This window comes from Alligator mississippiensis, chromosome 2 (assembly GCF_030867095.1).
Source record: "Alligator mississippiensis isolate rAllMis1 chromosome 2, rAllMis1, whole genome shotgun sequence".
Taxonomy (NCBI): domain Eukaryota; kingdom Metazoa; phylum Chordata; order Crocodylia; family Alligatoridae; genus Alligator; species Alligator mississippiensis.
Window position 1 is genome coordinate 157,346,745 of NC_081825.1, and position 26,554 is coordinate 157,373,298.

The 26,554-nt window shown below is 43.4% G+C and overlaps 1 protein-coding gene and 1 long non-coding RNA gene across 7 annotated transcripts in view; one reads left to right on the forward strand and one right to left on the reverse strand.

Moving 5' to 3' along the window:
* Nucleotides 1-26,554, forward strand: part of BMPR1B (bone morphogenetic protein receptor type 1B) — a 517,894-nt gene that overhangs the window by 324,121 nt on the left and 167,219 nt on the right. The window lies entirely within an intron of this gene.
* On the reverse strand, nt 812-10,279 carry LOC132248628 (uncharacterized). Its single transcript, XR_009459935.1, has 4 exons — nt 10,219-10,279; nt 8,349-8,476; nt 4,903-4,981; nt 812-2,296 (listed from the first exon to the last, which is right to left on the reverse strand). It is a non-coding gene; the product is annotated as an uncharacterized LOC132248628 (long non-coding RNA).

A 26,554-nucleotide genomic window follows, 5' to 3' on the forward strand; every position in this document is an offset into this window, starting at 1 on the left:
CTGGCATGGTGTGACATGGGGGCAGTGGTACCCACCACACAGCTTGGCAGTAGGGAGTGGGTCCACATGGTGCAGCTCAGTGTGCAGCTTGAGTGGCATGCAGTCTGGGGGGCATATGGCCCCATGTGACATGTGGTTGGTGGGCATGCTTCTCCGGGCCACACAAAAGTTAGACAAACCTGCCTTAGACCATAAATTAAACTGTGCATGTATTGTTGAGATTTCCATACTGTAGGAAAGGATTTATTTAAAATTGAATAACAAAATAAAAAGCCTCTTTCTCTTATGAAACACTATCAGTTTTGGATATGTAAGTCAATTTATTAGAATTCATAGTTACCTTTCTTTATATTCGCTCTGTGAAAAGAGATTTTCAAAAATAGAAACCTAAAAATTTAAATCCAGGCTGAGGTAAATACAACCTGCATGTATTTCTTATGGCTTGATGTTTCTTAACACCTATCTAAGGGCTTTGTTACACATTACACTTTAAGGTCCTCAAATGTTGATTGATGTTAATGTTCGCTCCAGTTTAGAGCAGTCCCATGTTAAAGCTAAAAGCCTTTTCTGACTGTCCCTGACCTGCACAACTGTGACTTGCCAGTAGGGGACTGGTGAGCTAGGACAGGCTTCTAGGTTGGGATAAGTGGGGGTCATGAGGCTGGAGAGTTTAATGATGGGGACTGGGTAGTGAAATGGGAGCTAGAGAGGCAATGTGTATAACAGTGCCTTAATCCTGCTACCTATATTTTCTTAAATGAAAGGTTGTTCCCTTCCTTTGCTGTTTAAACTTAAATGAAGTTATTGGTATTGTGGTTACTCATACAAGGTTGAAATTTGAGGAATAAAAGTGTAGTAATTTTCATAGTATTAACAATGTCTCATAAGTATAAACTTTGCCTTTATTGCATGATCAAGCAGAAAGATGATTTGGGATGTGGTGCTGAGAAACCATTTATTAAATCCAAATACTTTCAATAACAGCAGGGGGAATATGTAGGAAAATATTATGTAAATAAATCTTTTTTTCTGGGAAAAATTAATAACACAAATATATTCATATATGAGTTTTTTATCTAAAATTTGGATTAGTTGCATTTTGTGTGTATTTTTTCACAGGCTACAAACTTCATAGGATGTAAAAGGTCTGCTTTCCTGGAGGCTCACAATATTGTTTTGTCTAGTTAATCTTGACATTTTAGGATAGGGAACAAAAATTTGCTTAAGTCCAAACAAAACATATCTTTTGTTTTACAAACATTTTATAGAGATAAGAAAGTAAATAATAGATGCTATATATACTATCAAGATCTCACATCTTGCACTCATCTGACTTGGAGCTTTGCTTCTGCAGTAGTCTGATAGGTCTTGTCGTTGGTTGCTATTATTAGCCATTGTAAAACAAAGTTAATATATTATACTATAACCTCTTTTAGCACGTGCTAAAGGCAAGCTGGAACTGTGCACAAGAGAGAACCTCTATTCTGGAAAAACACCAAGCCCCGAAATGTCTGTATGCACTGGATTCCACTCTCTAGTATTGTAAATGAATGAGATTCTAAAGCGGTGGTCAGCTCACCATTTAATGGTTTCATGGGAGAGCTCTTACCTAGAACCTCTACAGCCTTGTCTGTTCTCTGTGACAGTTCCCTGGAAGCATTTTCAGACTCTGAGACTGGTCTTTCAATCCCAGACCCTCCCTTGGCTTCTCTATAGCCCTGTCTTAGAGAGCTTCCTTCCAATTCAGCTCCTGAGGGAAGAATTTCATCTCTTGATAGGGAGCAGTGCACAGGGAGAATTCCACCCCAAAGGTCGAAGCATCAAAGCAGACAGTTTCTCTTCAGTGAGGGCATTTAGTTGGGGCAAAGGCCACAGAGTAAAAAGATCCCACCCAAAGGGTTAGGCAGCCCTTTGTCTCCAGCCTAGCCCACAAAAGCCCCGAGCACCCCAAAGCTATCTCAGCTGTTCTTTCTCTAGTCTGCACAGCCAGAGTACCCCAAAGTAGCCTGGCTGTTCCCTTGCTTCTGACTCTCCCAGTCATTAGCCAGCAGCCCTCCTTTACAAGCTGTTCTGTCCATCAGATCATTATCTTTATTTCTCTTTCTTCCCTAGAGGCTCCCTGGGTGTCACCTGTAATCCCACCTTGTTGAAGTGTCAACAAGGTTATCGATTCTCTGTTGATGCTGGAGATCCATCTCTCTCATCCAAAAGGCTGACTTTAGGCAGGCAGGAACGCTCTTAATCCTTCTTTGCTTATGTAGAAGCTAGTCAGGAAAGCTAGGGCACTTCAATATTACTACAACATGAATGCAGTTAAAACAGAAATATTACCAAAAAAATCTCATAATTCATCACAAACGCATACAGTATACAATGATGTAGTAAGATGAACCTCATCCAGTATGGTCATGAAAGCCATGTGGGTGAAATTAAACCACATACTTCAGAATGAACTCTCACTTTCAAGGCCCCTGGAATTCAAACCCCACCCCATGGCACCTGCAGGCAGAGAACTAGGCTATGGTGCTGCCAGGAGACTAGACATGTACCTGCTCCAGCTCAGTTTGGGCCCTCCTTTGAGGTTCCTAGCAAGGCATCAAGTGACCTGGGAGGGTTCCACTTTATGTAGAGCTTTGTCCCTGCAATGCTTCTCCCATTGTCCCTGCTGTGAACCTCCTTGCCTGACTCCTGTACTCCTGTTCCTGTCTTGGATCGCCTGGTTCTGAACCTCTCCCTCACTCACCCCTCTCTCCACCTCTTCCTTAGATCTTCCCACCAGCCCTCCAGCCTTGTTCATGTCTTGGACTCCATTACCTCACTCCTGCTTATTGGTTCTCTGGGTCCTGACCGCTGTAGCCTAGCCTTGACCACAGACCTGCTTGACCCCTGGTGTGATGCACCACTCAGACTGACACCTGGTATTGTGATCCCCAGCTTTGGCTTCTGAACTTAGATATTGTCGATCCTCATCTTCTGAACCCTGACTTACAACCTCGGTTGTACCCCTGACAAAAAAATGAAAAGACAGATATATATAGTGACCAGTGAGAAAACGCTTTTCACAGAACAGACTCCCTGTCTAATCTCACTAGTCCTGTCCTCCAGTGAAACTATTTACTACTTTAAAAAGATAGATCTGGAAACAAAAATTCAAAATTTTACTGGGCATCAAAAACCATTAACTTAAATAGACAACAAGCTTATGGTATATTACAACTTACCTGCCACCTGTGCTTACCATTCATTGCTCCACCAGGTAATAATGGTCCTCTTTCCTTTTGAATGGGCTCATTTAATTTTTTTTAACATAATTAAATGTATTGGTTTTAACTGTTTTATACTTGGCCTGTAGCTACTTTTAGTAATTTTTTTTTTCTTTTCAGGTTACTTCCCTTTTTTTTTTTTTCAACAATCCCTTTCGTTTATATAGTGGGATTAAACGGAAGTAAATGCCCCAATTCAGGGGTTAGCAACCTTTTACCAGTAGTGGGCAACCACATGTGACTCAGCTGCTGCCATGATCCACTGATTTGTGTCCCATCACCACCACTGCATGCCTGATGAAACTTTCATAGGGTGTATCTGAGCTGCTAACCATAGGTTGCTGACACGTGTTCTAACTGGTATTTGGCTTAAGCTATATCTGTCTTTTCCCCAGAACTGAGGAAGGGCTTTTGTGCCCCCATTTTTTTTTAACATCCCTCTAAGCTATAAAGGTGGTCCCATAAAAGCTATAACTAAACAAATTGTGCTTCTTGTATATTCCCTGTACTGTCATGGCTACAACAAAATTGCAACATTCCATCTCATCAGAGACCATTCACAGAATGAAAATGTGCACATGCAGTACCCCTTGATGCTTCTTTTACTAGGAGGGCATGAAGCACTTTTCAATAGCACACATTTCAGGCCTTTTTTTTTAACATTCTTTATAACACTTTCATTTTCTTTCTTGCTTTTTCATTAAATTGAACTCTCTCTCTCATTTTCTGTTGAAGCTCAGCTAATTTCCTTATAGCTTGAATGCCAGTGGTACAAATGATTGAAAAGTCTCCACTGCTCTATGTGTATGGAAAGCAGTACCCAACCAGGATACTGAATTTTTTGTTGTACAGTACCTCCTTTGCCTTTGTGCTTCCTTTCTAAGCTCCCTCCCCAATTTCTCCATGAGGTGTCATGCTAAAGTGAAGATGCCTGGGATCCTAAAACACACTAGTTAGTATATCTGTGTTGGTAGTAGTTGCACTGTAGAAAGAAGTCCACAGATAAAAAAAAATGAAGGTCACAGACTATTAACAGTGTTTTAGGAAGTCTAATTGGAATGCAATTTGCTTCCATGAAATGCAAATAAAATGTTTCCAATGTGGGGGCTAAGGAATAAGCAGACAGCATATAAACATTCCCCTGAAGTGTTGTGACCCCAAACACAATATTGTCAGTTCTTGCAATTTTTTCAAATGTCTCATGTTAATTGGTGTTTTTCTTAAAGCCCCAGCTCTTATAGTTGGGTAGTCACATGAGACTCTCAGCTTTCATTTAAAAAAGAAAAGTAAATTCTGAACCCTCATGGAGCCAGACAAAAAGCTTGAAAACATGGACCCTAAGGACTTCAAAACCAGATGACAAGTAAAAATGTATGCAGCAGTTCTTATTTTTATATTTTCTTATTTTAAAACTAATTTCACTTTGAGGGTTGTTTGGGGAGGAGGGGTGGAGAGGAATAACTTGATTCATGTTTTTGAACAATTTTTATGGGCAGTTTTGGACTAGAGAGTAAAAGTTCTAGTGAACTGTTTTATGGACATGGTTCAAGAGGAGATATATACTTTAAAAAACAAAAGAAAACAAACAAAGAAACCCAGTCCCAATCCTGCAAAAATGTATGCATATGTCTAACTTTACCTGTGCCACTGGTACTGTTTACAGCAAGACAGTTCTATGTACAGTGTAGGGTGTTCTTGGGTCTCTGCAGAATCAGGGCCTAAATGAACAGCATAAATGGTAGAGTAAGATAAGGAGTTAATCAACTTAATTACTTTTAAAATATTAAACACAGTTTATTTATTACACATGATATTTTTTCTCCATAGTTAATATAACTAAAGCTGTCCTATTATTGAGGTGCTGTTTTTCTTAGGGTTAGAGAAGGGGTGGGCAAAATACATCCTGTGGGCTGTATCCAGCCCACCAGGCCATTCTGTCCGGCCCGCGGGGCCCCTAAAAATTTTAAAAAATTGATATTTATCTGCCCTGGCTCCTGTCAAGGATGACGGGAACCAGGGGCAGCTCCGGCAGGTTCCTGCAACAGCAGGGCCCACCCGGCACTACCACCCCCAGCTAGAAACCCCTGCTTAGCAGGGGCTTCTGGCCTGGGACTGTAAGGCTGTTCGTGGCTGCGCCGGTGAGGGAAATTCAGGTAAGAAAGCAGGCTAGGGAGGCAGGGGAGGACTGCAGGGATCGCCCCAGTCCTTGGGGCCAGGCCAGCTCCTGCTGAGCCCCACAGTCTGGCCATGCAGCCAGGAGCTGGTGGGTGGGTGGGAAAGTGGTGGCGGGGATGCGGTGGGGGAGAGTGGAAGCAAGTGGGAGTGCGGGGCCTGCACCAATGTCCCAGGTCAGTGCTGGCAGGGCCCAGAGTGTGGCAGTAGGAGTGCCAGGCATGGGCTGGCAGGGGTCTCTGGTACTGGGCTGGGATGCACCAGCAGGTAGAGGGAGGAGCTAACCTGGATCCATAGAGGCCCTGCTGGCTGGGACCCTGTGCTTCTGCCACCCTGCTTTGGGTCTCGCTGGAGATGGCCCTGGGACATTGGTGTGGGCCCCGTGCTCCTGCCAGGATGCCAGTGGCTCCCACACACCCATGCACACCTGGTGCCCCTGCCTCAGCCCTCTGCAGCCACGAACCCGCAGGGAACAAGCTGGTGCTCAGCACGGGGGGAAAAGCGCCCCCGCCTGGTGGCTGGCACCTTGTGCTGCAGCTGCTTGCAGCCTGTGTGGGGCTGTCCTGCCTCTCCTCTGTGTCAGCGGCACCCCATGGGGCAGTGGTGGCAACAGAGAGCAGGCACAGACAGCCCCACGGGGGCTCTGAGCTGCTGCAGCACACGGCACCAGCCACAGGGAGGGGAGCGGTCGCTTTCCCTCCCCCTCTGAGCACCAGTTCATTCCCCGCCGCTGCTGCTAGCCAGGGCCCCATGCCAGCTCTAGGCTCATCTGTTGGGGCTGACCCTGGCAGCAACAGCTGGGCAGAAGCTGCTGCTCGGCATGGAGGAAAGCGGCCCCCCTGCTCACCACCACTGGGCAGTATTTGCTACAGCTGCCTACCCGCAGCTCATGCCATGCTAGGCTGCAGTGCGGCTGCTTCACCGCTGCCTCTGTGCTGTCCAGTGGCTGCTCCACATGGCTGCTGCTGCCACGCTGGGGAGCACAGAAGCAGCAGCGAAGCAGCCACACTGCAGCCTAGTGTGGCATGAGCTCTGGGCAGGTGACTGCAGCAAACACTGCCTGGTGGTGGCGAGCGATGGGGTGGGGGTGCTTTCCTCTGCACTGAACAGCAGTTTCTGGGGAACGAGTTGGTGCTCAGCCTTGGGAGACAGTAGCCATTCCCCCTCCCCATGGCTAGCGCCCCATGGAGCTGCCTGTGCCTGCTCTCCATTGCCACTGCTGCCCCATGGGACAGTGGTAGCAGAGCAGGGACGCAGCATGACACTGCATGGACTGTGAGTGGCTGCAGCATGGTGGGGTGCTGGCCACGGGAAGGAGGGGGCGCTTTCCGCTGCGCTGAGCACCAACTTGTTCCCCACGGGTGAGTGCAGGGCACGCGGAGTTGGGGCTGGGCGGGGCTGGGGCACTGGGAGTGCATGGGTGCATAGGAGCCAGTGACAGCCAGGCAGGAGTGTGGGGCCCACACCAGTGTCCTGGGGCCAGCACCGGCAGGGTCCAGAGCAGGGTGGCAGGTGCATGGGCTCCTGGCCAGCAGGGATTCTATGGGCTGGGTCAGCTCCCCCCTCTCCCTGCTGGTGCAGCCCAGCCTGGCCCCACAACCCCCTGCTATCCCTCACCCCATGCTCCTACTGGCCCACTCTGGGCCCTTCCAGTGCTAGCCCTGGGGCATTGGTTCAGGCCCCATGCTCCTGCTTGGTTCCACTCCCCCACACCACTTTCATCACTTTCCTGCCTGTCTGCCAGCCATTCTGCACTACATTGCTCACGTACCCACACAAACACCTTCCCACAAACCCTCATATGCAATCACTTCTTCATATACACCACAAATGTACACAAATCAAGACAAAAATATATTTTTAATAAAATTAAAATATACTATTATGGGTGTTTTGATTTTTAGTATGCAGTTTGGTTCCCCCCCCGCCCCCCTTGATGGCAAACCCCCTTCCCCAAAGGAGTACTTCCACAGGCAAGGGGAGGGACTTCGAGTGGCAAAGGTCAGAGGTTAGGGGCGGCGGGACTTCTGGTGCCAAGATGGCGACCAGGGGGTGAGGCACCTGTTAAGGGGTGGGGCTACCCATGCAGCCCTTGACAGCTTGCCTAAACTCAGTAAGTTTCCCTCCACCTGAAATAATTGCCTGCCCCTGGGGTAGGGAGTATTGTGCTACACTGCAGGTGGGACTGGCGTAAAGAGTATAGTAGATAAAATACACCTGCAGCCCTTGTATTTATTGGTAGCGTGCAGGTAACCTCTGTTTAGCAATTTTCTAATGAATGGTCATATTCAATGCAATTTATTCAGTATTTCCTTTTTTGAAATCACTCCACCCCTTCCTTCCATTGAAACTGTATGCAAATGAGAGGTGACTGGCTTTTCATTTTGGTGTCTTAAGTGTGTGTGTTATAGAAAGATGAGGAGCCATTGAAAGATTATTCAAGAAATTCCAAACGTGCTTTTGTAACTCTCACAAGAAGTATACCAAATAGAGAAAAATATATTTTTCTTTCATGAATAAAGTACACATTATGAATACATATTTACGAGTAGCTTCCCTGTTTTTTTCCAACTGCTTAGATATATTTGCAGACTTATGCTGTACCAGCACTAACCAAATAACAGAGAGGCAGGTGAGAAATGTAAACAGATGTTCACTGATCTATTTTAATGGTTTAGAGTCAAAATGCAGTGACTGGAAAACTTTAAATTTTTTTATTATAGAGAATCTATATTGTGGTGCAGGTGTGCAGATCCTACAGTGTTCAGTATGGTGCTTAATTACCAGATATAGTACTTTATATCATGATGATCTAGACTACCAATAGAGAGAGAGCTAAAATAGTGGTGGAAACAAAAATCGATTGGAGAGATCCTTAATTCTCCCATTATCTTAATAGACAACTTATTGTACCTCCAATGTAAGGGTTCAGCTGGACCTTCAGGTAAGCAAGGGTACAGGTTACCGAGGCATCAGGTCAAGGTCTGGATCAACACAATGGAGAACATGGGACCAGGTTCCAGGAAAGCTGAGACAATGATCTGAGAGAGATAGTCATGGGGGCAAGCTGAAATCAGAAGCCAGGAGAATCACAGAGCTGGGTATCGAGTTCTAGGGAAGATCCGACAGCAGAGTCGGCAGCATTTCAAGCCAAGGTGACCCCACAGCTCAGCACCACTCAGTATGCATGTACTAATTGGCCCCCACTCCTGACTGCAACTAGGTGTTCTTGTCATGAGACCTGGGATCCTCCAAAAAATGATATGCAAAAAAGGCATAGGGTAGTCTGGTCTAGCTTCACCTTATGGAGGGTAGGGCCACAGTAATCATATGCATCAGGCTGAGAGTTGGGGCAATAGAGGGATTCTGGGTGAACAGTTTGGGATCCCATTTGGTGATGTTTGCCAGACATTTAAGGCTGATGAAGAAACAGGGATCACTGGAATTAGGAAAGAAAGGTGCAGCTCAGCTGTGGGAGTGAAGAGCAAGTCAAAATGTATGCAGCATAGTGGCTCACTATGACTTGGAAAAGAGTAGGTGCTGAGGGGAACTGCACTGAATGGGCACTACCATCTTATACAGATGGGTTGTACTAATCTATTCTTGTGGTAAGTTCAATATGTTTTGCATTTAATCAACATCAGAGTTGGTTTCCATTTCTGACTACATGCTGCTTTTAGCAGCAGTTCAAAGATATAAGGCATGTCTACATCTGCATTTTAATATGCAGTAGCTTATTTTTCTGTGCATTAAAGCAGCGCTTAAAAAAAATTGTGCTGTTATGCTGATGCACAGTAAAATAGGCTACTGAGCATTAAGCGTTACCTAAAAAGCGTGTGCTTGAGCTACTGTGCATTAGAGCAGCTTAATGTACATTAATTTAATACCTCACATTGGACCTACTAAATTTAATGTGCATTAGCACAAGCACATTAATGCATGTGTAGATGCACCCACAGTGTTTTTAATGTGGTTTCTTTGGATGCAAATGTAAGATGAGGGGCTTTTTTCCCCCATGATAATTGGTAGGCAAAACCTCATCTTGTATTTGAGTAAATATGGTATTATATGCAAACTGGGCTAGGAGAAGCAGGGTCACCTTAATTATCGTAAGTTTTAAAAGCACCTGAGGTATTGTTCCAAGGTCAGACAAATATAGAGGGTAGGGCCTATATATACATTCTGCCTACACAGTTGACCATTTCAGGTGCTTCCCATTCATGGCCTCCAGTTTGTTTCACATTCACTCATCTGCATACTATCCTTAGACTAACTATCAAACAGTGAATAAATCCGACCTTGGAACAATACCTCAGGTGCTTTTAAAACTTACCAATAGATATAAATGGTAAGCAGCCCAGTGCCCAAGTGCAGTTCTCTCATAGCTGGCAGAATGGCTACAAGTTTGAATTGCTACCAAAATACTGGCAAGCCACAGTCATACAGCAAGATTATTGCTGCACACAACTGTGAAATGGGTCCATGTAGTCACTACCAGATTTGTTTTATTTTATTAAATTCAGCTGCATTTAAGAAATATTACTTTTCAGATGACCCTTTATTAAGCCAGTGAATTACCCTGTATGCTTCTTCAGCAATTATTACTTTTGGAAATTCATCATTTCACACATGATAAATATTTATGATTCCTTCTTCTTAACATAAGGTATCAGTATTTTATTTTCAAGTTGCAGCACACTGCAGAAGAAAACATGCTGTACAGCAGTTTTTGGTTATGCCCAGGACTATAAGGCCACCTTCTTCTGCATAGCCTCACCCTTACCTCCAAGCTGTTCCTGAAGCAGGAGCTCTGCCAGGAGATGTTACTCCCAGGGCTGCTGATCACAAACTGCCCCCTAGCCAGGAGAGCTGGGCTCTAAAATGGCTGCCCTCATCAGCCACCTGGTGGCTGCCTGTTCCAGCCCTTAAAGTGACAGAGCACTAAAGTTGCTCCATCACAGGGTGTAGGTATGATTTTCAAAAAAGCTAAAAAGCCTTCAAGGCTGCAAAATAGGAGGAGGGAGATTAGAAGCATCTAGCAGACAACAGTATTGTCCTAAGAAAGGCTAGCCTGATTAGTGGAACATCGAGACCATTAAAAAGGATTGTTAACACTTCTGGAGTGAAGAACAAATAGCCATTAAATCAGCTTTCTGAATGGTAATGCAATAGCTGCTGCACTATGGAGTGCATCAAAGAAGGGTGCTTCCGTTCGGGGTAGAAAATCAGCTTCCCTATTTAATCCACACACCTCAATTTTGGGGGAAAAGGTATGTTTTATATATGATAAAATAAGGTGATTTATATGCATTAAAACATTTTGGGCCAAATGGGTACACCTACGTGTGCTATTAGTACAGAGCCGTAAACTCCGATCCATAACGTGCCAGAGTTTAGTGTGCCCAGGCACTGCATTTGAACGTGTGCCTGGGACTGCAACACGTTGAGCTGGGTTGAAGCAGACCCAGCTGGCAGGATGCCTGGGGCTGCTCTGACCTGGTTCAACATGCTGTGGAGGGGCTGGCTAGGGCACAAGGGTGCTCCAGTGGGGGACTAACCGGCAGGCAGCCTCCACACTAAAGCACCCCATGCCCCAGCCAGCCCAATCTACATGTGCATTGCTTCATACTAAAGAACTCTGCCGCAGGATAGTACTCGTATTTACAAGTACTAACCTGTAGCAGAGTTCATGTGTTTCCAGCGGCCTAATAGGGCCACATGTGTAGGCGTTGAGACTACTGTGGAGCTAATTATGCAGCTCCACAATAAACATCTTGTGTAGATGGGCCCATGATCTCCTAAACCAGGGGTTGGCACCCCCTGGCACGCATGCCAAGCATGGCACGCGGGGCCATTTTGCATGGCATGCTGCAGCACAGCTGTTTGGAGCCTCCCGGCTACAGCCTGCCCCAGCTCCAGGTAGCTGCTGCCAGCAGTGGAGCCCAGGCTGCTCCCAGCAGGGCTTGCAGAGTCCCAGCTGCTTGTTGGGAGCAGCCCAGGATCTCAACTGGCAGCAGCTCCCCAGAGCTGGGGTTGGCTGCAGCTGGGAGGCTCCAAACACCTGTGCTGGGCTCCGGCATCAGCTCCGCACCAACGCATGCAGGCATGCCTTGGAGCAGGCAGTGGGGGAGGGGCCTGAGGCAGCGCAGTCCCGGTCTCTCCCCCACTCCCAGCATGGAGGTGATGAGCCTGGCATAGCTGTCTGTAGCCAGCCCGGGCTCTGGGCAGCTGCAGCAAGCAGAGTGCAAACAGCTCCGCCGGGCTGCACAGCTTTGGCATCAGCTGTGTGCTGGTGGCGACTGCAGGGGCACCTCGGGGTGGGCTGCACTGTCCTGCTGTCCGCCCCGAGGTGCACACACACAGTCACCGCCAGCATCCTGCCATGTACCCCTTGCCCTCATTTTGTTTTTCTGCCATGCCGGCACTCCAGCACCTTCCAAGGTAGGCATTGTGGTGTTTTTCGGTACTCTGGCCAAAAAACTTTGCCTACCCCTGTCCTAAACTAAGCCCTGGAATTCTTCATCTTCATTAACATATGATAGATGGTATTCAGTCCTTACATTGTCCGTTCCTTGTGCTATCCTGTAGTTCAGCACAGGGAACAGACAGGAAAATGTTATACTACTCAAGTAAGACCAGCTTGAATACACTATAAGGATACCACTAACTTCACAATCACACTTCTGTCTGAATTTAGAACTGTTTATAGTTGTTTCAAGAAACACCTAAGATTACTGAAGCTGAGAAGAATCACTGTTTTCAATTTTCTTACTTTGTAGATTTGACATAACTCAGTAGAGCTGATTTCAGTTTAGCACATTTATAATCAAATCAGTTTTCCTCTCTTGTTTATGTGCATCTTTTGCATAGTAATAGAGGAAAACATTAAAAAAAATAGGAGAGTATTATTTTTAAACTACTTATTTGTTTTGAGAATTCAAAGGCAAACAGGTTTATCCACAGCTCCAAGTTTTAAGTCTGTTTTTTAAATTTTCAGTAAAGACCTGATTTTGGAGCTGGGAGTGAATGGAAAGTGTACTCTTGCACATATTTGTATGAAAAAATGTAAATATTTTAAAAGTTAAAATATATGTTTGTTTAAAAAGGCAATAACATAATTAAACACTTCAGTTAATTGGTGTGAGAATGTGATGCTATTTAGTATGGCAATTCAGTTGAACTGAACATCAAGATATATAGTATACATCACATTAATTTTCACAGGGTTTCCACAGAGTTGCTTTCAAAATGAAAAATACAATAATGAAGCAAATTTAAAGATTTTAAAAACAGTGTGGCAATTTTTAAAAGTTTCTTAACAATACTACACAAAATATAAAACTTGCTCTGAATTACTTTTTGGATATAACTTGTTTCACGTTAGAGGCATTATGTTTCATGTATTGTGTAAATTGACTGCATGGGTTTGTGCAAGGTTCATTATACTGCTAAAGCTGTCAGTGGTATTTATGGCTATTCATGTGCAGTGAACCCTTGAACCTGAACTGGTCATCTGAGTGTTGCTTGTAGCTGGAATTGTGCTTATTTTTAACCCTGGTAGCAGTATTTAATTGGTCCCTAGGAAAAATAATTGCAATCTGAAGTTGGTCATGCAGTAGGGTAGGGAGTGTTAAAATGCTGGACTGGCAGGTAGGATATTAATTCTTATTGAAACATTACTCATTATGGTTCTAAACTTAGATTCCTTTTATCCTCCATGTATATTTGGTTGAGTTTAAGAATGATAGTGGAATAGAATATTTACTTAAAATGCGACCCTATCCTGTTCTATTTAAAATCATCAATGTCAAACCTCACATTAAGTGGATAAGGCATTAGCAGCAAGATTTGCTGGCTATGTAACAAACACACAGCTATGCAAAAGGAAAAGGAGGGTGATGATGATGCCATTTTGCAATAAAAGGAGCAGAAAGCTCCAAATTACATGTATTGCAAGAACTTTGAATTCAGAGTATTTTCAGTGATAACTCTTCTGGAACTTCAGTCCTCCAAAAATACTCTTAACATGAGAAAATCCTGTTAAGTATTTAGCATGGCAGCAATGCTACATGTGCGATACATGTCTTTGGACCCCCTCCAGCCAACATAAAGAGCATTTATATTTCTGCAACTTTAGCGGGGATTCCTTTGACACAATCCTGGGAATGTCTTTTAAACTATGTACATGCATAAAGCGTATACCTTTCAAAGCAAGAAATATCATTCAACATATAATATTTTTGCATACATTGGTAGTCTTCTAATTTCACAAGTAATCCTTCCCTAGCTACTGTATTATAGAAATAGCGCCTTGGTTCTCTCTCTTTTGCTTTCTTCTGAGTTCTTTCTCTTAATGAATTTAGTAATAAATCATTAGCTCAAATCCAGGAATATTTTTTTAACCTTAGCCTAAGCAATTTTTGAACTTCTATGAAGGTTTTACTGATATAATGTATTGTTTGCTTTCTTTTAGGAAAGTAATACACATTGAGGCATATTTCCTAGAAGCTGTTCAGCTTCAGTTCCTCTAAAAATTTAATTAATGTGATTATAGCAATGGAAATTTAGTACATGCAAGAAGTCATTTTTAATGTAACCATTTAATTGGATTTTCATGCCTTTTGAGTGCCAGCTATGGGGATAGAAATTTTATAAAATTTCATTAAAAAACTGAGTGACCAGATTTTCATACTTTTTATGCCTAAAGGTGGCACCTAAATTGACAATTAAAAGTTCAAGTTAGAGACTTGGTCTTCAGAGGTGCTGAGCATTTTAAATTCTGATTGAAATCTGTGGGACTTGTGAAGGTGCAACATCTTTGAATCCACCTTTAAGACCTCTGGGCTATAGCACCACAAAAGTTTTTATTGGTAGAGGCATAGAAGAGAACAGCTGTTTTCTGAAAAGCATTTCACAAGCACTGGCATAAAAGATGAACTAGTCAGGGGCACAAAACATGGTTCTGAGGACAGTTCAGACAGTGTTATGGCTTACAGGCTGGCACAACTTAGGCCCCTGTGGCTACGGAGCAGCTCATAATGGAAAATGAACAAGATAGCTTGAATTCCACTCAGTCCTTCTTCCTTGCCTGTGTGTTCAGGCTGTGTATCTTAATGGTGTAGGATGGAAACCATCGCAATCCCTCTACTCAGGTGCCAAAATATGAAATTAGCTATTTATGCAGGCTGTCACATTTAAAGTATCTAGTTTGCTTGCCTTTTAAATCAAGAATGATTTTATGTCTGTGCTACTATAGGTACATTCTTCTATGCCCTGGCCAGTCTAGCATTTGGGCTTCTGCACTGTTCTCAACAATATCGGGGTATTGTGAAACAAGCTTTACGTCAGACAACCAGATATAGGGAAACGGATTTGAACTTTTGAAATTTTGTTTGCAAATACCTCTATAATACAATCAGGATTTGACCTTGAAAACATTTCCTAGTTTCTATGAAGACAAAGAACAGGAGCTTTAAGTTAATAATATTCAGCTGCCTGTCCAATAGTGAATTACAACCTAGCATTAGAGAGAAAAATAAGAGAGTGCTATTGTAATTCTGTAATTGAAAATGTATCATTGTGGAACTGGTACTTGGAGACCACTCATATCTTATGGAAATGTGTTTCCTTTTATTTGGAGTGCTATTTATTTAATGGTATTAGTTATTATAGGATTGCAGGTTAATTTTAATCTACTAACCGTATGTCATAGTGACACTGTCCAGTTGTACATTTAAGTAACCTGGTAGCTTCTAGTGGTTAATGCGTATTCCTTATTTTCCATTTAAGATTAGATTGCTTAGATTAATACATTTCTTTTTATTCTTGGATTCAAAGCAATAGTTTTATACATATAAAAATAGGTGTATGCACTTACACAGGCAAAAACAGGTAAATTAATCCAAATTAAAGAAGATAAAATTATTGAATACAATCCTGTGATTTGCTCATTATCATGGACTTTATTTAGAGTCAACAAATGTTGAAAGCAAATAATACTTTGCTTCTTATGCTTTATTCTCTGCCTTGGTTAGATGAGTACACTATTTCCAGTGATGGGTTGAGCACTGAGAGAGGGGAAATCATTCCACCTTTGCCTACAATTTGAGTTTTTGTGGTAGAATTTTAACAAAGAACTACTGCAAGCATCTATCCATGCCATCCTGGCATTGTTCCACCATGCCTCAAAGTGCTACAATCAAGGGCACATGTGTAGACTGTGCATGGGAGCAGTTGACTCTGGCGTGAGCTGTGCCAGAGTTTATTGCTCTGCCTTAATTGCGCATGTAGATACACCCAATATGAATCACCATTCTTTTAGGTTGGTCAAAATCATGTAATTTGAACAACAATAATCTATTATGGTTTGATGAATCTGCTTTTTTGGATTCTGAATGAGAGATGTGCAGTTCCTACAGCTTCCTTCAGTTAGACTGAAGGTTTCCCATTAGACAAAGACTCTTGTTTTATTGTGTCATCCTATGAAATTCATAACAACCATTTTTTTTTCAGACAACCCCAGAGAAAGATGTTCAGCTAACAGACCATACTGTCAGTGATCTGGGAGAATATTATATATATATTTTTTAACTCTGGTTACCTCTTAATGTTGTCTTCACCAGCCTCATCTTTACGGGTCATGGTGGCATATTGCTGGCCTGCAACACAGTGACTGGGAGAGAAAGGTTCCAAAATTTCAAAGGATGAAGTTTAGTGCTCAGTGAGCATATCTACAAGTGCTTTAATGTACCAGAGTTACTGCACATTAAGCTTAGTTTCTGTAATAACAGGCACTAACTCAATGTGCAGTAACCGGCGCTACTGTGCAGTAGCCATTTTAGTGACACTAATGTGTGTAGTAGACTAAGTCTGCTGTACATTAGTGCATTAGCATGGTTTTATCTGTGATGCGCTAACGCACAGTAGAATTAGTCTACTGAGCATTTAGCATCTCATGTAGACATGCACAGTCTTTCTTAAATTAGGTGTTGTAACTGTGTAGGAGGCAGGAAAACATTTCTGCATAGCGTCTGTGAAGTCTCAATCAACAGAACTGTTCCCAGTGGTTAAAGAAAAATAGAGTAAATTTCGACGTTTGCTTTTCTGCAGGTGGCTTAGAGCAATAGTTTTTCCACTTCATCAGTTAAAAGGAAGGTGAGTGGTGGATTCAAGTTTGTACAACTTAAAGGTACATGATTTTAATTGACTACACCTTTGAAAGGAGGCAAACTGGCTTTTAAAATTGAATAGAAGGTCTATGAAAGGTGCGGGACGGACAGCACTTTTTTTTCTTGAACCAAACATCAGGCTTCCAGGTAGTAGTACTGGAATATTTCTCACAGCACTCCATCATCAAGCTTAAAAACTCATAGAGTCTTCCTCAGGGGTGGGCAATTATATCAGCTAGTGGTCCACTTAACACATTTTGGCAAGCCATTGAGGGCCGCAAGGATAGCCCCACCCCTTGACAGGTGCCCCATCCCCTGGTTTCCATTTTGGAACTCGAAGTCCTGCTTTCTAACCCCCAACCTTTGCCAATGGAAGTCCCTCCCCTTGCCCCCAGAAGTATTCTTTTTGGAAATGGGGTTTGCCATCTTGGAACTGGAAAAAAAAACAAATTATAGTCTAAAAATCAAACATCTATTACAACATACATTAATTTGATTTCAAAAAAATTTTTTTGTCCTAATTTATATGTATTTGCATAGTGTGTATAGAGGTGATTGCATAATACCTTAAAATTAAGTCTTACTTTTGTATATTGGAGGGGTATGAAAGGACGTGGGGGATATGGGTGGATGGATGCAGGGTTTGTAGGGGGCTGTGTGTGTGTGTGGGTGCGTGTGTGGGGTGTGGTTGTGTGTGGATGGGTACATGGGATTTGTGGGGGTGTGGGTAGGTGGGTATGGGGTTTGTGGGGAGCTGTGAGTGCGTGGGGGGAGGGTGGCAATGGGGGTTGTGGTGTGTGTAGAGGGCAAGGGTGGCTGGAGTGTGAGGGTGTAGGTGCATGTGTATGATGGTGCAAGAGGAGGGTGTGGGTACATGTGTGTGTGGGTGGGAGCCGCACTACAAATGCCACCCCCCACACACTCCCCTCCCTCATTGCGCACAGCCCCTGCCACCAGTGACAGCATCAGGTGGTAAGGCCCCAGGATGCTCATGGCCCACAGCAGGCAGAGACCCCCAGTGGTGTGCAGTTCCCAGGACTGCATGTGGCTGGGCTGCCAGCAGGTAGAGGGGTGGAACTGGCCTGGCTCCTACCAGCTTAGGCTGTATGCTACTGCCGCCCCACCCTGGGCCTCTACCAGCCCTGGCCCCGGGGCACTGGTGCAGGCTCCACACTCCCACCTGCCTACTCACTGCCCCTTCCCCCCGTCCTGCTGCCACTGCCACTTCTCCTGCCTGCTGTCCTTCTCCTGCCACTTGCCTACCTTGCCACCTGCCACTGCTTCACCCTGCCCATCTGCTGGCCGTTGTGGCAGCGCGTGGTTTCCAGCTCCATGGCCAGGACAGCAGAATGCCACAGGAGCCACCCTGGCCCGGCCTGGTCCCTGTGGTTCCTGTCTGGCTCCATGCTGTGCCGTGCAGTCCTGGCCATGGAGCTGGGTACCACGTGGTGCCAGCTGGGCTGGCTCCTGGTGTGCCAGTGATCTTCCCCCTCCCTCTGTCCACCTGTTCTTATCTAAGTTTCCATTCTTTGATGGAGGGAGGACAGGAGAACAGGCCCATGGTCACCAGGCCAGAAGCCTCTGCTAGGCAGAAGCTTCCAGTTGGGGGCTGTGGGTGGGTTGGAGACAGGCGGGCCTTGCTGCTACCATCGCTGGGTTCTGCCACCACTGGGTCCTGTTGCCAGCTCCTCCTGCTGCTGGCACCTCGTCAGCTTTTAGACAGGCAGCCACTGGCAGGTAATCATTTTGTAAATATTAGAGGGACCCCGCCAGCCAGATAGAATGGCCTGGCCTATCTTGCCTGTCCCTGGTCTACCTACACCATCAGTCCTTGGCCTGTTTTTCTGAGTTTGTCACTGCATAATGCCAGTTATTAGTTGCTGTAACCTAGGAAGCGTGCACTAAAACTGGACTGAGACTAGCAGTTGATTTTTACATGTGCCACTAAAATGTTGCTGGAAAAGAGAATTTTCACTTGCTACCGAGCTCTGTTGGATTTGAGCTGGTGAAAAGGTTCTTTATCTTGTGACCAGATCCCTGAGCTGTCTGGCCCTGTCCTTGCCTGCTTTTGTTTTAGATAGCAAACTACACATTTTGCATTGTTCTTTCAGATAATCTTAAACAGCCAAACTTGGAAAAAAAAATCTTGACAATTGAAGCAGTAAATATGTTTGCCACTGAAGTGCATATTAATAGAGCAAACTGCATTAAACTCTTAAATGGAAGAGACTATGCTATTATGGGATGAAAAGTATGCCTAATTGTAATAGAAGTAGTTACCTCTAAATTGGTTTTCTGATGGATCCTGAAAATGTCCTTATTAAAACATCAGAGTTATTAAAAGATGCCTTGGCTTTTCTTGCTTTCTGTACCAAATGTCTTAGATGAATACGCTCACCTATGAGGGCTTTCAGGGCCCAGAAGTCTGTCTGTGAGACTCTGTCCCTGAAAATAACCACAGGAGCTCCTCTGGGACAGTCTTCAAGGTTATTTATACAAAGCATTTCTATTCAGGTCAGGTCTTTGATTGTTTTGACGTGCCTTGTTTCACCATCTCTTTCTCTAAAGAGCATTTTTTTTCCTTGCCCAGTTAAACATGGATGTCTCTGTCTGTTTTCTCCGAGCAGTGCGTACAATTGTATATCTTTTCCCCTTTATAGAGGCCCCCCGTTGTTACTTTGAAACAAGTGCTTCATACATTAACAAATCAAGTCTATTTCCCATTTTAAAGTCAAATAATTTACAGGGGAAGGAATCTTACTGTTATCACTTGATTTGTTTCACACTGAAGATATCAGGGATTATGTCTTTAATGCTATATTATAATAGGGTTGCTGAAAAGAGCTCCTGCATCTCAGTGTTTGTTTTAGTTTCACACTTTCAGCTAAGCTCTGTTTTCTCTGCACTGTGTCAGTCACTGCTATGGTTTGTTCTGTAAGGAGGGTTTTGTTTTACTTTCTTTTGCAAGGAGGTTGTTTAAACAACCAATCCAAGCTGCAGTCGCCCAGGCTGAGGAAATCCTGTATGAACTGGAAAGTGTTAGAAGGATTTAATGAGATTATCATGAACTGTTACTTCACAAAAAAAATCAAAACCCCAAGCAGCTGCACTATGTAATAGGGGACAGGTGAAGGAATTTGAAGGAATAAAGAAACAGTCTCTTTTTGTAAAGAGAGAGTTTCAGATTTTGTCGTAGTAAAAATTAACTGTGTTAAGTATAGTGAATGCTGTTATGCTACAGACGTCAAAATAATTCTATCTGGTGTTATTGTCCATTTATTTGGAATAGACGGATAGTACTGAGATTTATATCTTGGTGTTTAGTAGGCAACAGACAGTATGGTAGCCTTTTTGCTTAGAAGTTGAATCCATTCATGAAATAGAGGGAAGGTGGTGGTGGTGGTGAAGTCCCAGATCAGGTTAGAGTTTGGTCTTAGTTTTTTAATTTTGATTCATACTGAATTTGACTACAGAAGTCTTTCTCTGATCCCAGAGGAAAAATTGTTTTTAAACAGTTTTAGTATCTGGAGACATAGTTGACCATCAGAAATATTTATATTAGTCTGGCTAAATACAACTCATGTTGTTGTGGAGGGAGTGCAGAGTATTGCACAAATTGCATTTCCACTTCCTTGTTTGGATTTCTTTTTTAATGTAAAATCCAATCATAGTACTTTCATTATGGGGATGTGATCAACAGTACTTTTTGTCATGCAGTTGGCTTCCATAGACTCAAAGGGACCACAAGGTTCCTGCGTAGCCCAAGCCATAGAGTAATATTTATCCCCAGTGAGGAACAAGGGCTGTTATGTACAGTGTAAAATATGATTTATTAGTGTGGACATTAGATGCATGTTACAAAGTTGCTTCATTACCACTTTATAAATCTATATCAGCATTGTAAAAATACTCTAATATTTTTAGCCATGTGTTTTCAATATTGGTATCATACTTATAAGATATTTTATCTTTTACCATAAAGCACCCTCAATACACAAATAAATAGTGTGACTGAATGGATCCTCATTTTGATTTTTATCAAATGGAAAAATAGTTTGGACACTGAAATATACAATTTGTATTGAAGAGAAGTTGTTAAATGTAGAAACTTCTTCTATTAAATGATGTATCAAAATATCCCACCCCCAACCCATGTAAGACTTGATAAAAATGATTATATTTAAAAAAAATCTTTTACTGATTTACTTCATGCACACACAACCTCATTTTTCCAAAGTTTTGAAGGCATCAAAAAACACTCATCGATTAATTTACCAAATCCAAATAAACCTTGACATTTATAACTTTCATAATTTTGTGCCATTCTGTTATAGCAGTCTTTAGCAATTTTGGCCTGTGGAGAAAAGAGAGTGGGATAGAGAGCACATGGGCGGAATGAGGGAAGAATGGACAGTATCACCCGGGGACATGTACATTCTGATTACACCTCCAAATGAGGCAGAGATAACTTATACCTAGTCCTGCCCACTAGAGCTTTTACCTCTGCCAGAACTAAGGGCTGAACTGAGGCACCCAGGTGGTGAAAGATGTAAAAGGAGAAGGAGGAGGGGGAGTGTACAGCAGCTGCAGATTTCCCTACTGTATGGAAGCAGGTGGTATGCTTAGATGGCGGTTGTCTTGTGTCATTTTAGAGCTGCTTTCATTCAGCAGAAGCAGGCTGTGAGAGTGTTGGTTCCTCAGTATACGCAATAAGGCTTTCCTGATGGTACACAGCCAGGCTAATATCTTACCACTAAGCGCGTACTTAGTTGGGGGTGAAAAACTCTCATTTAATGTTGGCCAAATGTATAATGTGTACACGGAAAATCTTGTTGACGACGATTTAAAGCAGGAGTATCAAACCCATCTTGCCCTGCAAGCTGGATGAGAGTCTCTAGGCCAGTCTCCAGGCTAGATTTGGCCAAGCAGGAGCTAGTACACAGGGCTGGTCCAGTGATGCGTCACATGCAGCGTTATCCCTGTGCTGACCCCCTGTGCTGCAGGCAGCACACACCAGCTCTGCTCCAGGACTTGCACTGCACATGGCTCATAGGCTGAACTGCATGTGGCATCAAAGGTATTGCAGAGGACCAGCAAGGGGTGTGCACTGCATATAGCACGCTTCTGGACTGGCCTTGTGCACTGGCTCTGGGGCCAGTCTGGATCAGGCTTCAGCTGTCTATGCACACCAAAGCCAGTGCACAGGGCTGATCTAGTGGGGTTCTGCATACAACACACTCCCTGTGCTGCCCTCTATGTCCTGGGCAGTGTCTGCACTGCTAGATCCAGTCTACATATTGTAGACAGCACAAGTTGTGGAGTGAGTACTTCAGGGGTTAGCTCCAGGGCACATTGTGTATGTGGTGTACCACCAGACCGTCCCTGCATACTGGCTCTGGCGCAGGTCAATCCTGACTGACCCCAGAGGCAATGCACAGGGTCAGTCCAGAGTGGGTGCTGCATATAATGCATGCCCCAAACCAACCCCCTGTACTCTAAGCAGTGTCTGCAGTGCTGGCTCCAGCCCACACACCAAACCGGCTGTGCATACCACATGCAAGTTCAGTCGAAGACTCATAGCTCAGATCATACAGACCCGTGGACTTGCACCCTTGAGCTAAATTATACTTCTTCTGAAGGAAGTAAACCTTTAAAAAATTCAAAATTTTGAAATTTAGGGCAGCTATTTGAACCAAATTATGTGACTCACTGTTCATATATAATTCCAGCCATGTAAAAAGCATGGTTACAAAAAAATCGCCAATTCTGCTAATTCACATTACCTTTTTGTGGTGTTGCTGGTGATGCCCTTTCCTTTTGTAGCTTCTAATAGAAGTTAGTTTTTGGTGTATGTAGGAAGCTAAGGAGGCCCATGCCTATTCAGGGTGGGCCTGATGATCAGTTCTGGAACTGAATGGTTTAGAAAATGAGGCTTAATGGTGAGGTGAACAAATATTGCAGATGAGCAAATTTGCTTAAGTTTGACTGGTTCAGAGAGAACAAAGATGATTGCAGGGGCTGGGCAAAGCTAAGTGAATAGAAAAAAAATGCAAGTTAAAGCATGTTGAAAAAGAAGACTATGAAATGTGCACACGCATTCCTAAATTATAATTTAAGGGTAAATGCTCAAAAACCTTGTGAACATTTAATGAAAACATCTGTTTTATGTGCAGCACCGTCAAAAGAACAGAAAAAGCATATACACATTTGGGCAGGTATGGTAAATATCTGAATGTCATGTATTCTGAAAAAGATACAACAGAAATAGAATGAAGGCAGAGATGTGTGACAAAAAATCAGGACTATCGCATGAGGAGGGATTTAAACTATTGTGACTGTTCAGATAACATTTAAGTAAGAGGAGACATGATATATAAAATAATATATATGCAAAGAAGATGTAAAGTGGATTCTCCTATTTAACCTTTCATATAATACAAGACAGGAGATATTCTAAATGGAATTTAAGTTCATGTTAATAAAAGAAAATACCTTTTTCCTGGTGACAGGAAACACACAGGCTATGGAGTCTATAATCTATTTCTTGGAGACATACAGACTATGTTGGTCTGATCCAGTGTCAGCTTTGAAGCTCCTTCCTATTTTCTTACATAACATGTATTCCTATAGTATCTAAATACCTTCTGGTCATGAATGGATTTTGTCCTCCACCCATGTCCCACAATACCCTTGAAATAGGGAAGTGTTTAGCCCTATTTAACAGATTGGGCCAGAGCAGATGACAGAGTTAATCTGAGAACTGAATTTAAGTATTAGTCCCAGACTCTGTCCATTAGACCATCCTCCCTGCTTAGATTCCAGGTCTTGTGTCCACTCTGCATTACAAGGAAGCATAAAGACATATCTGCCCTTGATCAGAGATTTTTTTTTCTAATTGGCTCAGCAATGATAGATAGAGTGTAGTGTAGTGACGTAGTCTGAGAAACTGAGTCACAATGTCAGGGGCTAGTTCTCATGACCATAAGAGAACCAGCTAGCTACCAGCGTGGGCTAAATTTGACTGGGTAGACAAATCAGCTTGCTAGATGTTGAAAGCTGTTACTTTTGTTTTTGTTTTTGCTTTTTAAATTTTGGTTTGGCTCCCAGTGAAGAACATTTACAAAATCACCACAGATTCCAACACAACTCTTACTCTTGACAGTCTCAACATCAGAGGTTAATGCAAGAGGGTGTTTGAAGAGAACAGCTCCATGTCTGCTAAAAATACAGGGAAGTTCTATTTTTTTCAACTTCAGCAAGTAACTCTCCTATTAGCTCCCCCTCCTTCTTGGCTGTAGCAAAGGGAGCTCTGTATCTTGTTCACTGTTCTTCAAGAATTGCTCAAAGGTCAGTGAATGACGAGGATAATTGAATTGGATATCTATTCCTAAATAAATGTATAATGTATGTGTGTGAGCATATTGATATAGCTCTGAAGGGAAAACTGTATTGCTTCCACCCATTTTTCTTTTATTGTGGACAAATAAAGTATACCTTTCTCTAGTCAGTCAGTTCAACACCTTTTCTAAGTTAAAATTTAAATAGATTTTTTTTTCTCTTAAATTCTAGTTAGTGACCAGGAAATTGAGACCTTTAAAATTTCTTTGTAAAAAACCAGTGAGAGAGCATGGGACCAAACCAATACAGAATAGCCAACAACCTAGAGATTAGGCCACATTTCTGCTCTGAATCAGAGAATGACTAGAGCTTTGATCTCTTGTGCCATAACCACTGAACTATTGGCTACTCTGGATGGGGTGTGGCTGAGTCTTCTCTAGTCCTGTTCCTAGAAAACCTTCTGATGAAAGCTTCTTTGACACTCATGCATTTCCATGAAAAGTTTTGGTCTTGATCAGTGGAGCTCAACCTTTTAGGCTAGGGACAGAAATTACACATAAACCAGTTCAAGTGATCAGAAATCGGTTTAAACCTGTAACAGAAATGAAGCTCAGTGCACATAAACCAGTTTCAAAATGTTTGAGACTGATTTAAGATAAACCTGGTTGAATATAGTATCAGACTTAACTGATTTGGATCAAACTGGTTTATGAAACTTCTGTCCCAGACCCCTTCGTGGTTCAAGTTAAATCACAGTCCTCCAGCATCCCAACATGTTTGGCTGGGCTGTCTGCTCCAGAGAGCTGGGCTGGCCTCGCACCTCTGCTCCCTTGCTAGAGTAGTGAGGGCTGGCTGACAAGGCAGTGGAGTGGGGTCAAGCCTGGCTGGGGATGCAACCCAGTCTGTAGCGGGTGGGGACAAACCCTGGCTTGGTCTGGGCCCAGGGAGGGGGGTTAAACACCCTTTCCCTGCTCAAACTTACTGCTGGTTGCAGCTGCGGACTACAAATCCCAGAGGCATGTGGGAGTAGGAAGAGGAAGTGATGAGCAAACCTGCACAGTTCTGTTGTGATTTTGGACTACAAATCCTTGAGACCTCTGGGGCAGCACAGAGAGGAAACAAACACACAGCCCATGCTGGCTATGCCAGAGAACTGTGCTGTAGTGCCCCCTAATTCATAGATTCATAGATTCATAGATGTTAGGGTTGGAAGGGACCTCAATAGATCATCAAGTCCGACCCCCTGCATTAGCAGGAAAGAGTGCTGGGTCTAGATGACCCCAGCTAGATGCTCATCTAACCTCCTCTTGAAGACCCCCAGGGTAGGGGAGAGCACCACCTCCCTTGGGAGCCCGTTCCAGACCTTGGCCACTCGAACTGTGAAGAAGTTCTTCCTAATGTCCAATCTAAATCTGCTCTCTGCTAGCTTGTGGCCATTGTTTCTTGTAACCCCCAGGGGCGCCTTGGTGAATAAATACTCACCAATTCCCTTCTGTGCCCCCATGATGAACTTAAAGGCAGCCACAAGGTTGCCTCTCAACCTTCTCTTGCGGAGGCTGAAAAGGTCCAGTTTCTCTAGTCTCTCCTCGTAGGGCTTGGTCTAATGTCTGGCTTGAGCCAGTGCAGGCATGTGGCTGCCTTCCCTGAATGTCTGTTCACTTCTGTTTCAATTTAATCTCTGTGGTTTAGACTAACCTTCAAAGACTGAATCAATTTAGTCTCAGGACTTTTGACTGTCTGTACTTAGCCTTAGAGAGGTGGGCTTCTGACCTGGCTACACTGCAGGTCACCATTCCACTTCTGGCAGGGGAGAGAGGGAGTGAGAAAACTGGGAAGGAAATAGCTGCCTCTGTGTGTGTGTGTGTGTGTGTGTGTGTGTGTGTGTGTGTGTGTGTGGGCAGGAGGAGGGTGATGGGCAGGGCACCAAGAAGGGAGGTCTGCAGACAGGATCAGCAGGGCAAGGAAAAGGATGCACTGGACAAGCTGCTTGGCTCTCTATCCTGCAGGTCACGTCCAGTCACTTCGGGAGCCTTATCCACCACTGTGGGCCTTAGGATCACTGGTCTTGTTCAATTGGTATTTTTTTACCATAAAAAAAATTAAATTTTCTAATCTGCTCTAATCAAAGATGAACAAATTTAGCTCTTAATCCTACACGGAGCTCTGTGCAGACAAATCTCATTGCAGGATCATGGCTTCCATGGCTATACATATATTTAATGTTTTTATACAATACTACATAATCTTGTAAACACTTACGGATCTGGTCTCTCAAGTCAACACATTTCTGAGTTCATTTAGCTTTACTGATCAGATACTGTTAATGATTTTCGTGTCTTACTGAAATACATGCACCTTAGTGAAAAGCTTTAGAAGTTATATAAAGTAAAAGACAATTTCTTTTCTTGCAAGTTTAGATTGTAGTTCAACCTTGCCTCAAAGATGTGTTTTTATTCTAGAAAAGTCATGCTTTTGAAACTGGCAAATTAATTTTGAAAACACTCACTGTGTATGCGTGTGTCTGCGCACATGCATATACAAATGTTTGGGGATTTATTTTCATTGCAGATATTTCACTGCAAATATTAAACGTGCAGGCCAAGATTTAAGTGG